Source organism: Plecotus auritus (assembly GCF_963455305.1).
Source record: "Plecotus auritus genome assembly, chromosome: 2".
NCBI lineage: Eukaryota > Metazoa > Chordata > Mammalia > Chiroptera > Vespertilionidae > Plecotus > Plecotus auritus.
This window is the reverse complement of record NC_137771.1, coordinates 151883907-151898571: the sequence shown is the minus strand read 5'-3', so window position 1 is coordinate 151898571 and position 14665 is coordinate 151883907.

Sequence of the window (14665 nt, the reverse complement as noted above, 5' to 3'; positions counted from 1 at the left end):
GAAGGAGAAGGAGAAGGAGAAGGAGGAGAAGGAGAAGGAGAAGGAGGAGAAGGAGAAGGAGAAAGAGAAGGAGAAGGAGAAGGAGGAGAAGTAGAAGAAGGAGAAGGAGAAGAAGTAGAAGAAGGAGAAGGAGAAGAAGAAAAGAAAAACGTTAGGAAAAGAATCTAAAGCATAGCTAACAATAGTGGTCAGGAGCACTTCCTGTTACCATTGTTGTCACTCTATTCTCAACCACTTTTTCCCCAGCAGTTTCCAAATCAATTTAAAATTTTCCATAGAATGTAGAACCCCGACAATAATGCTTAACATAATGGCATTCACTTACACAGCACTCAGAAAACATTTGTTGATGAATATGATGTTTGTCTTCCAATCCAGTGAAATAGATTACAGGTGAGAATCTGATTACACATTTGGGGATACCTAGGAGTTGAATAAAATTAGAACGAAATGCTTATTTAGTACTTCCTCTTTTTTTCACTCTCTAGCTAGGATGTAGATGCCAGAGGATGTAGTGAATTGTATTAGTCAAGCATAAACCCAATTTCCTCTCTAGCTTAATCTCAGAGCATAAAGTGCTACTTCCCTGAACATGACTTTTCTTAAGAAGCAGAAATGTTCAACTGTGTTAGAGCACGACTTCATCCAAGATAATCCTTCATTAAGCTTTAAAAATGCCTTTGGAAAGCAGTGGGTAACAATGCTACCACTTGTGCGTAAAATATTTAAGATGACTTTGAGAGTTGTTGGGGCTGCAGATTTGGAATTGGCAGAACCTCCTGTGTTCAGTACTGGTCTATTTTAGGCTTTCGTCAAACTTGAGCAGAGTAAGGAAAGTGTCACCACTATCATCTGGGTTTAAGTTGAGGAAATATGCTATAGGATGCAGCTCTGGTAGATTTGTAAAGCCTTTAAAAAATTATCTGCACAGAAATTTCTCTCTATTGTCCACACACACACACACACACACACACACACACACACACACACACCACTAACCCTTTGTCTTAATATTTTCCTTTTTTTCTGTCTAATAAGGATTTTAGGTTTATAAAGGCAGTTTTATCTAAATGCTTCTAGCTGACTTTGCCTTTTATAAAACTGAATGCTTAGTGAGTCAGCAATGGAGGGAAAGAGATACGATTTCATCAGTCTGTTGACCAATCTAAGTGTACAGAGGAATGCAAGCGGAAAGCTCAGAAGTACTTTTTCAGCAGGAAAGTTGTTGGCATTTTAAGACACATACAACTAAATGTCATGTTCCATTACAAAACCTCTTACCCCTCATAGCTAAGGATACATCTTTAAGTCCTGCACCTTTCTGTTATATTTTCTCACACAAAGATTTTGGACATAAGTGAACATTATTTTAATTATTTCTTCAGGTTGGCAAAATTATTGTAAACTATTATCAGATCACAAGTTAGGGAAAATGTGTCATTGATTCCAATGGCAGTTAAATATGTGTTCAATTGTGAAGGCTGTTCCTTAGAATGGCAGGCTTTTCTGATCTGTTCCCAGAATGGTTTGGGCTCACAGAGTCCAGTACAGCCATCAGTATGCAGAACAGGAGTCCTTCCACTTCTTCATGCACAGGCTTCTTAAGTTTCCTCAGCCAAGCTGCATGCTAATGAAGAAGTTTTACATTCTTATCTGCCAGTGGCAAATCCCAGGGTATGTCTACCAGCATCCAGAGTTGGAGGGTTAACTTGTATTGAGTTAGTGGCCCTCTAATTAGGAGAACAAAATTGAAAGCTTGTCAAAATATATTCCTTTGAGTCAAAGCAAAGAAATTGTGATTCCTTGAAATGTATGTATAATGGCTAATGTGCTAAGGTCATGTACTAGTCTGCTTTGTATTTGATCATCAGTCATCAGTCATTTACTTCTTACTGTATAAGAAGACCAATATTATTATCACAGAATCATTAATATTACTATTTCAATTATAAGAATAATAATTATATGTAAAATCAGTGGTGGTACATTATAAAAATATATTTATTAAAATATTTTGTATAATTGTTTCAAATTGCAAATGAATGATATTTTTGTGTGATTCTTCCAGAAATATATTTTAAATAAAATATACTTTTGTATAACAGTGGTTTAGGAAACATTTTAAGCATTTTTAAAAATTACAAACTTGCTTGTTCAAGATATTATACTTACATATTTTATATGTAAATTTATTCCATATCCTCATATGTAGCTATGTATTTCTATTACTCCTCTCAGACTCACCCACCCCCCACCCTCCAAAAAAGGTTGGAAATTCTAACAGTAGTGAAAGTTAAAAATAAAATAAATGTTTTTCTTTTTATTTCCATCTCTGATATTTTTGATAATTTCTCTCTTCTGCTTTTGATTCTTTCCTTGATAGCAGATTGCAGGATAATTTTTATGTACATATTTTACTTTTAGTTTACTTAAGAGTAATCCTATCTAATAAAAGAGCAATATGCAAATTAACCATCACTCCGCTACACCCACAGCCACACCCACTAGCCACGCCCACTAGCCAATCAGGAGCGAGTATGCAAATTAACCCCAACCAAGATGGCTGCAGCCACTGAGAGAGCAGGAGGGAGGCTTGGGTTTCCCAGGCGATGGAGGAAGCCAAGCTTTCTGCACACCCTGGCCCGCCCAGGCCTCCGCTTAAGGCTACAAAGTCTCAATTATAGAAGATAAATAAATTCCAACAGAAATGGCTACCACCACAGAGGGAGCAGAAGGCTTGGCTCTGCTCCAGGCTAGAAAGTTTCAATTATAGAAGATAAATAAATCCCAGATACCAGAGCCTCTGCTTGGGTCGCCAGGGGGCATGGCTGGCCTGCAAACCACCATAGGCCCCTCGCCCAGGCTGCTCCACACCCCAAGGGAACAACCACCCTGATCCTGGATACCCTTCAGGGCAAACCAGCTGGCCCCCACCCGTGCACCAGGCCTCTATCCTATCTAATAAAAGAGTAATATGCAGATTGACCATCACTCCAACACACAAGATGGCTTCCCCCATGTGGTCAAAGATCCTGCCCCCATGTGGACACAAGATGGCCACCACAAGATGGCCAGCAAGGAAGGGCAGTTGGGAGGGACCAGGCCTGTAAGGGAGGGCAGTTGGGGGTGATCAAGCCTGCAGGGGAGGGCAGTTCGGGGTGACCAGGCCGGCAAAGGAGGGAAGTTGGGGGCAAACAAGCTGGCAGGGGAGCAGTTAGACATCAATCAGGTTGGCAGGGGAGTGGTTAGGGGGTGATCAGGCTGGCAGGCAGAAGCGGTTAGGGGCAATCAGGAAGGCAGGCAGGTGAGCAGTTGGGAGCCAGCAGTCCTGGATTGTGAGGGATGTCCGACTGCCCGTTTAGGTCTGATCCCACTGGGATCGGGTCTAAACAGGCAGTCGGACATCCCTCGAGGGGTCCCAGATTGGAGAGGGTGCAGGCTGGGCTGAGGGACAACCCCCCGCCCCATGCATGAATTTCGTGCACCAGGCCTCTAGTTTGGATAAATAATGATCTAGCTTAGAAATGGGAAACAGTTTCAACAACAGTAAGATATGTGTGTTATTTTTTACCTAAGTATTATGGTATTTTTTGTTGTTGTTAATCCTCACCCAAGGATATTTTTCCATTGATTTTTTAGAGAGTGGAAAGGAGGGGGAGAGACAGAGAGAAACAAGGATGTGAGAGTGACACATCGAGATACATCGATTGGTTGCCTCCTGCATGTGCCCTGACCAGGGCTGGGGATCAAGCCACAACCAATATGTGCCCTTGACTGGAATTGAACCCAGAATCCTTCAGTCTGCAGGCTAAAACTCTATCCACTGAACCAAACCAGCTAAGGTTATTGTGGTATATTTTTAATGTGGTTTTCACAAAGCCAGTTTAACCTATAAAACACTTTACACAGGATGTCCCTGTATACACACTTTAACAGCTGATAGCTCAATTTTTAAAATGAACTGTATTCTAATAAACACTGCCTTTATAACTATTAAAGTGTGTGGGAGACACTTGATGTTTATTGAGCACCTGTCAGGCAATGTATAGATAATTAATTACAGATATAGGATGCAACAAAAACAGATATTGTCCCCTATTAAAATCCCTCCCCCAATATTTGAGACAGTGTTTATTAGAATCAAACATATTGTTTAAGAATAATGCCCTGATCAAAATGTAACAGCAACAGGTTGATAAACCTGAAGTTAGTGATGGTGCAGAAACTAACAAAAGAGAAAATCATTTGAAAAAGTTATTTCAGTTGTTCAAAATCAAATTGAGTATGGCTCAAAGGAAAAGAAAATGTAATAACTTACATTAGTATTTAAATTCCCAACCAACAATGCCTATGATTTACAGAGGAACAAAAGGAAGGAATAAAGATATCTATAGTTAAAGAAAAGAAAAAGAGACTAGATCAGGAAGCCTGCCTAACTAGCATCTGCTGGTGTACATATGAGTCTACGTAGGTGGGGAATTGAAGAAGCTCATGAGTGATTTAGGTTTTGATTTTAAAATTTAAAATGAAAATCAAGAGCAACCTAACACTCTCTTAAAATCTGAGAGGAAAACTGTAGCAGGTTTTTTTTATTAGTTAGCTAGTTAGTAAACTTTTTACTACTTTCAGATGTTCAAACTTTAGATCCCATGTCTGTGCTCACAAATTTTCCTATGCACATAAAAAAGGTAATTTCATGCCTAAATGGAAATTTCTGCCTGCATTTTGCATACAGAATATTCATTTACATAAACAAATTCATGTTTGGAGGAAACACACTTTGTGAGTTCAACTTAGGTATCAATGGATGGAAAATTTCCTGAATATCTGGTCTTATTAAATGATTTGAAAAACACCTTTTGTTAGGTAGCAAATCCCCATCTCCCAACTTATTAAATAATTTCCATCAATATTAGACTTTTTTAATCACCCTGAATTGTTCAGTTAATATACTGCCCCATTACCTTTTATAAAGTGGGGCTGACCTGGAGACACATTGAAAACAAAGGAGTAATGCTGGTGTGGTATTGCTAATCGGTGATCGTAACATTCAGGTAAAAATCGTGTCCTAAAGGATGGGAACACTAACTTTAAAAGAAGATAGAATGTGTTTAATAAGTTGTTAAAATATAAATCTAAGAAAATGAATCAGAATATTAGATCTGTAAGAAACCTTAGCCTTTACTTTGTCTAATCCTTTTACTTTGCACAGACTGGTTGATGCCCAGCCCAGAACATGTTCTTCTTCTTCTTTTTTTTAATTTAATAAGTCTTTATTGTTCAGATTATTACAACTGTTCCTCTTTTTTCCCCCCATAGCTCCCCTCCACCCGGTTCCCACCCCACCCTCTGCCCTTACCTCCCCCACACTGTCCTCATCCATAGGTGTACGATTTTTGTCCAGTCTCTTCCCGCACCCCCCACACCCCTTTCCCCATGAGAATTGTCAGTCCACTCCCTTTCTATGTCCCTTATTCTATTATATTCACCAGTTTATCTGTTCATCAGATTTTTTATTCACTTGCTTTTTAGATTCACTTGTTGATAGACATGTATTTGTTGTTCATAATTTTTATCTTTACCTTTTTCTTCTTCTTCCTCTTCTTAAAGAATACCTTTCAGCATTTCATATAATACTGGTTTGGCAGTGATGAACTCCTTTAGCTTTTTCTTATCTGTGAAGCTCTTTATCTGACCTTCAATTCTGAATGATAGCTTTGCTAGGTAGAGTAATCTTGGTTGTAGGTTCTTGCTATTCATCACTTTGAATATTTCTTGCCACTCCCATCTGGCCTGCATAGTTTCTGTTGAGAAATCAGCTGACAGTCATATGGGTGCTCCCTTGTAGGTAATTAACTGTTTTTCTCTTGCTGCTTTTAATATTCTCTCTGTCTTTTGCTCTTGGCATTTTAATTATGATGTGTCTTGGTGTGGTCCTCTTTGGATTCCTTTTGTTTGGGGTTCTCTGTGCTTCCTGGACTTATAAGTCTATTTCTTTCACCAGGTGGGGGAAGTTTTCGGCCATTATTTCTTCAAATAGGTTTTCAGTATCTTGCTCTCTCTCTTCTTCTGGCACCCCCATAATTCTGATGTTGGTACGCTTGAGGTTGTCCCAAAGGCTCCTTACACTGTCTTCAAGTTTTTGGATTCTTTTTCTTTTTGCTTTTCTGGTTGAGTGTTTTTTGCTTCTTTGTATTTCAACTCTTTGACTTGATTCTTGCAGTTCTCTAGTCTGCTGTTAGGTCTCTGTATAATATTTTTTATTTCAGTCAGTGTATGTTTAATTTCTAGTTGGTCCTTTTTCATAAACTCAAGGGTCTCGCTAAATTTATCAGCTTTTTCTAGGAAATTCTTGAAAAACCTTATAACCGTGGTTTTGAACTCTATATCCAGTCATTTGCTTTCCTCCATTTCTTTTCTTTGTGATCTGTTTCTTTGTCTCCGCATTTTCATTGCTTCCCTGAGTTGGTAGAGTAGCTTTTTGAGGTAGGTATCCTCTAGGGCCCAGTGGCTCAGCCCCCCCCCCCCCCCCAGTTACCTGAGGTGGACACTTTTGGTGCACCCCTTTGTGGACTGTGTGCACAGCCTATTTGTAGTTAAGTCTTGATTGTTGTTGGTAACACTGGGAGGAATTGACCTCCAGGCCAATTGGCTGTGAGGATCTGCTGTGTCTATGCTGGGAGAATTTCTGTGCTGGAGACACCCTTATGAGACAAGACTTGCAAACTTGCTGTGCTCAGCTTGGATGGGGCGGAGCCTCAGGGCAGAGCAGACAGCCTTGGCTTCCCGTCAGCCCTGCCCTATGAGGCCCCTGGGTCTCAGTGTCCCTCGGTAATTGCTGCAAGCACCTCTGAGAGAAAGCTGCCCTCGAGTTTTGCCCACTGCCAGACAGTCCAGTTTCTCCCCGAATGAGTCTGGGTTCCCAGAAACTCTCCCAGAACTGGAGTTCAGCGCAGTCAGGAGCTTCCATCTCCCTCCCGCTTTAGAAAGCCAGCGGCACACTCAGCCGCCCGTGCACTCAGCAGTCAGTCCTCTCTGCATGTGCGCGCACACCTCCAGACCTCTGCCTTCCGCAGCTCCCCTGAGTCTCAGTGTGCTTTCTCTTTTCCTGACAGTCCAGATTCCCCCCAAATGAGTCTGGGTTCCCAGAGTTTCTCCCGGGACTGGAGTTCAGTGCAGTCGGGAGCTTCCATCTCCCTCCAGCTTGGGAAAGCCAGCACGCGCTCACCCGCCTGTGCACTCAGCCACCTGTCCTTTCCATGCGCGTCTTCATACCTCAGCCTTTTGCAGCTCCTCTGAGTCTCAATGTGCTTTCCTCTTGTCTTCTAGTTGTAGAATTTCCACTCAACCAACTTTCCTGTGGTTCTGGATGGTATCCATTTTGTCTTTTAGTTGTAGTTTTAATATTGTTGTGCGAGGCAGCAGTTTAGGTGTTTACCTATGCTGCCATCTTGGTTTCTCCCCCCAGAACATTTTCTTATACATTTCCCTTCACCATGTCCTCTCCATAGGAAGTGAGGTACATCTATAGAGGGGGGGAATGTTTTTTTCAATCTGCTTAGGGCCCCTGGCTGAGTCTAAAAATTAAACTGGCAAAGACAAATAAAAGTTTTAAGTGACATGGGAGCTTTTATAAGAAAATTAAGACCCAAAACTATAGTTAGACCTGAGTGTTTTATATGCTAGGTTTGGTGAAGCGCGAGCAGTTGTGGAGAAATATGGTAGGCTAAGGACATGAGGTAATTGTAGTAAACTGGGGGAAATTTAGCAAGGCCTGTCAGGATTCTTCTCAGCACTCCTTTGTCTTAGGAGGTAGGGTTGCCCCTTTCCCCTGGATATATGAAGGTTTTATGACCTGTTTCAGGGACAAAAGGTAAGGTGGGGGAGTTCTCAGTGACCTGCTTCTGCCATTTTCTCAAACTATTTTGGCTTAAGATGTTCAGTATGCCAAAGTGAGATGGGGTATGTGGCAAAACAGCTGTTATCATTAAGGTCTGTAAGGACCATCAGGAGATAGTAAAATTAACCCCCAACGGATTTATGACTTAGAAGTAGCAGAAACCCAGCTGATCCAACATAGAGTCTAATTTCACCTTATGGTGACCCCTAGCTTCATTGTACTCTCTTTGTAATACATTAGCATTCTAAATAGCACACCCCATGCCACCATAATTGGAAAATGAATGTCCATATAAGGACATAAAATTGTTCACTGGGGCTCTTTTGATAAGTCTTCATCTCTTTCCTGAAAATAAAAAAAAAAAATTGAATATTCCTCCCCCTTATTGAATCCTCTACCCCTCCACTAATCAAGCCTCAATAAAAGAAGTAAATCCCACTAAGGAGGGGTTGCTGTGACTTCAGAGTAGCCACTCTCTGTCTCACTGTGTCATTAATAAACTTTCTTTCACTATAAACTCTATGTTAGCTTGCATTTCTATTATTTTTTTGTGCAAAGTCAAGAACCCACAGTGGCCCTGGCCAGTATGCTCATTGGTTGGAGTGTCAGCCAATGCACTAAAGTGTGGCTGGTTTGATTCCTGGTCAGAGTATATACCCAGGTTGTGGTTTGATCCCAGGTTGGGCGCATGCGGGAGGCAGCCCATTGATGTTTCTCTTTCACATTGATGTTTCTCTCTCTCTCCCTCTCCCTTCCTCTCTCTCTGGAATCAATGAAAAACATATTCTCTGGTGAGGATAAAAAAAAAAAGAATTCATAAGTGGGTTGCCAATTTTTGAGTCCCTGGATCTCCAGACTGCCTACATCAATGATGCCATCTTTTAGGGTGGCATGTCCTAAACCCCAACACTATTAAAATGTTAAAAAAAAGCTCTTTATAATATTACCAAATGTGACTGGTAGACCAAAACATCTACAAAAGAGATGTGAAGGAAGGTAATTTTCAAAATCAAGAGCATTAAAACAATTGTCCCTTCTTATGGAACCACAGCTAATAAGTTTCTATGGAAAGATAACTTTCATCTAGAAGATCTGTACAGGTGAATCCAAAAATTATGATTTTCCAATAGTCACCTTCTTCATCTTCATCTATTTTTTTTAAAGTTTATGCTGTCCAGGAAGATTGCATTAAACAATTTGTAGATAATGACCCTCGAATAGGAAACTGATGAGATTTTAGCCATCTGTGTGTGTATGCATCATCTACATATAGTTCTATCATAGTAGTAATATGATTACATTCATTAGACTGTGGAATATTTCTGAAATATTGTTTTAGAGAAATTCAGATTTAGTTGCCTGTATGGTAATATATACCTAGGTGTTTATAATAGTGTGTGTGTGTGTGTGTGTGTGTGTGTGTATATATATATATATATATATATATATATATATATATATATATTTAAAGCTATCTTGGACTGCAATTGTTTGTGAGCATTGTTTGCTTTAATATTTTATGTGTCTTTTTAAGTATATCTTTAATATTTATTTAACAATTATTTTAGTAGATTATACAATATCAACTTGAAAAATATAATAATAATATCCAAAAATATAATTTAGACTATTATGAAATGTTCACATGTTCTCACTGCCTACCTCCCAAATCCATAAAATATTATAACCAGTTTATACTTCCCTTTGGTGTTTTTGGTTAGAACAGCCTAGATACCTACTATTCTTTTCCTATCAAGAAAGCAGATTATTTCCAAAGAAGGTGTCATCTTCATAGGTTTTATGTCCCAGAAAATGCTTGTCCCTCATTTGACATCTTGCTCCTTTCAGATGGAAGTTACATGTGATGAATCAGTAAGTTATTACTTTTATATTAGCACTATGGCTTTTCACAAGTTTTAAGTGAGGGTTTCATTAATCATATTACTAATTCAGAAAACCTCAACATGTATTATTTCCCTTCTTATTCTTAAAGTATAGGTACAGTTAAAATATATATATGTTATTTTAATATATATTTTTTTTCCTTGAGCATATTGGTTTTTTACGTGTTTCCTGAAGGAGGTGTACCTGGGAGATACTGTGGGTTTGATTCCAGACCATCTCATTATAGAGAATATCACAGTAAAGCTTGTCACACAAAGTTTTTGGTTCCCAGTGTATATAAAAGTTATGTTTACAAGATACTGTAGTCTATTAAGTGTGCAATAGCATTCTATAAAAAAATACAATGTATATACCTTAATTTAAAAATACTTTAGTGCTAAAAAAGGCTGACCACCATCTTTTTGCTGGGGGAAGGTCTCGCCTTGATATTAAAGGCTACTGACCGATAAGGGTGATGGTGCTGAAGGTTGGGGTGGCTGTGGCAACTCCTTATAATTAGACAACAATAAAATTTGTTCAGCCATTGACTGTACCTTTCGTTAACAAATGTTCTGTAGCATGTAGTACTGTTTAATAGTATTTTTAACCACCATAAAACTATTTTCAAAATTGGAGTCAATTCTCTCAAACCCTGCTGCCACTTTATCAGCTAAGTTTATGTAACATTCTAAATCCTATGCTGTCATTTTAACAAACTTCACAGCTTCTTCATTAGGAGTAGATTCCAACTTAAGAACCACTCTCTTTTCTCAACTCTTCATCTATTAAAGTTTTATTATGAGGTTGCAGTAATTCAGTTACATCATTCGGCTCTACTTCTAATTTGTGTTCTTTAGCTATTTCCACATCTACAGTTTCTTCCTCCACTGAAGGCTTGTGCCCTACAAACTCATTCATGAGGGTTGGAATCAACTTCTTCCTATTAATGTTACTACTTTTACCACTTTTGTGAATTAGAAAACGTTCTTAATGACATCTGGATGATGAATCCTTTCCAGAAGCTTTTCCTTTTACTTTGCCCAGATTCATCAGAAGAATTAGTATCTAGGGCAGCTATGGCCTCACAAATCTATTTCTTAAAAATAAATAAAATTTGAAAGTCAAAATTACTCCTTGATCCACGAGTTACAGACTGGATGTTGTGTTAGCAGGTATGAGAACATTATTCTCATTGTACATCTCTTGGGAAACCAAGTGCATTGTCAATGAACTGTGATATCGTGAAGAAAACCTCGTTTTAAAGCAATAGGTCTCTATAGTGGGCTTAAAATATGCAGGAAACCATGTTGTAAACAGATTTGCTATGATCCAGGCTTTGCTGTTCTATGTATAGAGCATAGGCAGTTGATTTAATATAATTCCTAAGGGCCTAGGATTTTTGGAAAGGTAAATAAACATTGGCTTCAACTTAAAGTCACCAGCCACATTAGATCCTAACAAGACAGTCAGCCTGGTCTCTGAAGCCTGGCATTGACTTCTCCTCTCTAGCTATAAAAATCTTAGGTGGCCTTTTCTTCCAACATGAGGCTCTTTTGTCTATATTAAAAAATCTTCTGTTTAGGGGAGCTACCTTCATTAACTATCTTAGCTACATCTTGTGACTAAATCGCTGCAGCTTCTGCATCAGCATTTGGTGCTTCACCTTGCACTTTTATGTTGTGGAAGTTTTATCTTTTTTTAAACCTAACAAACAATCTCTTCTACCTTCAAGCTTTTCTTGTGCAACTTTCTCACCTCTTTCATTCTTCACAGAATTGAAGAAAGTTGGAGCCTTGTTCTAAATTAGCCTTTGGCTTAAGGAAATGTTGTGGCTTATTTGATCTTCTCTCCAGACCACTAAAACTTTCTCTACTTCAGAAGTAAGGCTTTCTTCATTTTCTTATCATTTGTGTGGTCACTGGAGTAGCACTTAATTTCCTTCAAGAACTGTTTTGTGTGTGTATGTGTGTGTGTGTATGTGTGTGTGTGCACTTTGGCATTTACATGTTGGCTAACTCTGGTGCAAGAGGCCTAGCCTTCAGCTTATCTTGGCTTTTGATGTGCCTTTCTCACTAACCCTAATCATTTCTAGCTTTTGGTTTAATGTGAGAGACATGCAATCCTCCCTTTCACTTGAACACCTAGAGGCCATTGTAGGGTTATTAATTGGCCAACTTCAATATTGCAATGGCTCAGTAAGTAGGGAGGCCCCAGGAGAGAGAGAGAGAGAAGGCAGAAAGGCCCCCTTGGGGAGTCAGAACAGAGAGACTGTTTATTGATTAAGTTCACCATCATATATGGGTGTGGTTTGTGGCTCCTCAAAAACAATTACAGTAGTGTATCAAAGATCACAGATTACCATAGCAAATATAATAATAATGAAAATGTTTTAAACATTGCAAGAATTACCAAAATGTGAAAAAGAGACACTAAGGGAGTAAATGCTGTTGGAAAAATGATGCTGATAGATTTGCTTAATGCAAGGTTGTTACAACCTTCAATTTGTAATAAATACAATGTCTGCAAAGCTTAATAAAGCAAGTAGGCCTGCATGTTTGTTACAGTAGGCAGCTAGTCAGATATTAACAAAAAGGAAGGGAGCCAGACATCTAATTAAGCTGGATTGACCAGGAAGCTACAGCTTCACAGACACCTCAAGGGACAATTGCATCTTCTGCCAAAGGGACTTAATCCCCGAGCAGGCAGGGAAGTACTGGCTTTCCAATCTCCCTGGGGAACAACCAGTCCATTCCCCTCAGACTAATGAGGACAAAAGAACAGCAAGGGGGAAATTTCTTTGCTGAGACATCCACAGTAGAAGCCAAAATGGCAACCATGAAGGGGAGGATTCTAGCCTGGGAAAATCTGGAAAAAGGATCAGATAGGATAAGTGTAGGAAACCCAGGATGATCCAGGAAAGGGGTTGGTTAGGTGGAGGACCCAGCACAAACCGAGGAAGAATTAGGAATGAGAATGGTTAGTTGAAAGAAAGCCTAATCTCTCCCAAGCCTGAGGTAATACAGTCAAAGTTTAACAAAGTCCCCAGGGCATTCACGAGTTCTCTCACCATAGCAACCTCACTGGCCTGGGTGTGGTAGCCACATGGGCTGAAGCACAGGCCCTGAAGTGGGAGGGACAGGAACAGAGACTTTGCTGGACTACTAAAACCTCAGATGCCAAGCCTCAGGCACGGCAGCTCTGTGTGCCGGCCCTCCTCCTGGGCTTGGTGCTGTCCCAGAGGCTGGACTTCTGCAGGGAGATGGAACTGTGCCACCTGGTTGTGGATAGAACATTGGGCACCTGGGGGCAGTCTTTTGTTTTTGCTCCCCCAAAATCTTGCCACTACACCTCATCCTCCCATGTGTGTATTGCATTTCCTGTAGTATCATGGAAGAATCCTATTTTCCCCAGCAACATGACTAAATGTATAAGTTAAACAGAAACCAGACACTCAGGCCTGACTCAGCAAAACAATGAACTAAAAGAATCTGACTGCTGTGTAAATAAATCTTGTCTGCTAATGGCTTAGGCAGTGGGTGGTACTCAGGAGGTCATCTATCTTGTGGAAAGGGGCTCAGATCCCTCCTGGATCCAAAACAGGTCAGCAATGACCCTCATAAAGTCTGTTGTTACTCTGATACAAAGCTTGTGTTGAGCAAATATCCTATCTAATAAAAGAGTAATGTGCAAATTGGCCATCACTCCAACACACAAGATGGCTGCCCCCATGTGGTCAAAGATCCTGCCCCCATGTGGACACAAGATGGCCACCACAAAATGGCCAGCAGGGGAGGGCAGTTGGGAGGGACCAGGTCTGCAAGGAAGGTTAGTTGGGGGCAATCAAGCCTACAGGGGAGGGCAGTTAGGGGTGACCAGGCCGGCAGAGGAGGGAAGTTGGGGGCAACCGGGCCTGCAGGGAAGGACAGTTGGGGGGGATCCAGGCCTGCAGGGGAGAGCAGTTGGGGGGGACCAGGCCTGCAGGGGAGAGCAGTTGGGGGGGACCAGGCCTGCAGGGAAGGGCAGTTGGGGGGGATCCAGGCCTGCAGGGGAGGCAGTTAGGGCCAATCAAGCTGGCAGGGGAGCAGTTAGGCATCAATCAGGCTGGCAGGGGAGTGGTTAGGGGGTGATCAGGCTGGCAGGCGGAAGCAGTTAGGGGCAATCAAGAAGGCAGGCAGGTTAGCAGTTTGGAGCCAGCAGTCCTGGATTGTGAGAGGGATGTCTGACTGCCCGTTTAGGCCCGATACTACCTGGATTGGGCCTAAACGGGCAGTCAGACATCCCTCGAGGTGTCCCAGATTGGAGAGGGTGCAGGCTGGGCTGAGGGACACACCCCATGCACGAATTTCATGCACCAGGCCTCTAGTATATATAAATAATATAATCTATAATCTATTATATATAATATATAATATATAATATATAATATATAATATATAATATATAATATATAATATGTAATACGTAATATGTAATACGTAATACTTAATACATAATACGTAATACGTAATATATAATATATAATATCTAATATGTAATATGTAATATATAATATATGATATATAATATATAAGTATATATGTACATATATATATTATTTCACCAACTATCCCTTGAGGTGTCTGTGAAGCTGTAGCTTTCTGGTCAATCCAGCTTAATATATAAATATAAATATAAATATATATATATATATATATATATATATATATATATACACATATATATATATATTTTTTTTCCCCCTCAGTAAATGTTGGTTTGGATAAGCAGAACATACTTCCCAGTTTCTCTCTCTTCTCCTTTTGATTTGCACAGACTGACTGATACATAGTCCAGAGCATTTTTGTAGTATATTTTCTTTTATCATGCCTTTCTATAGAAGCC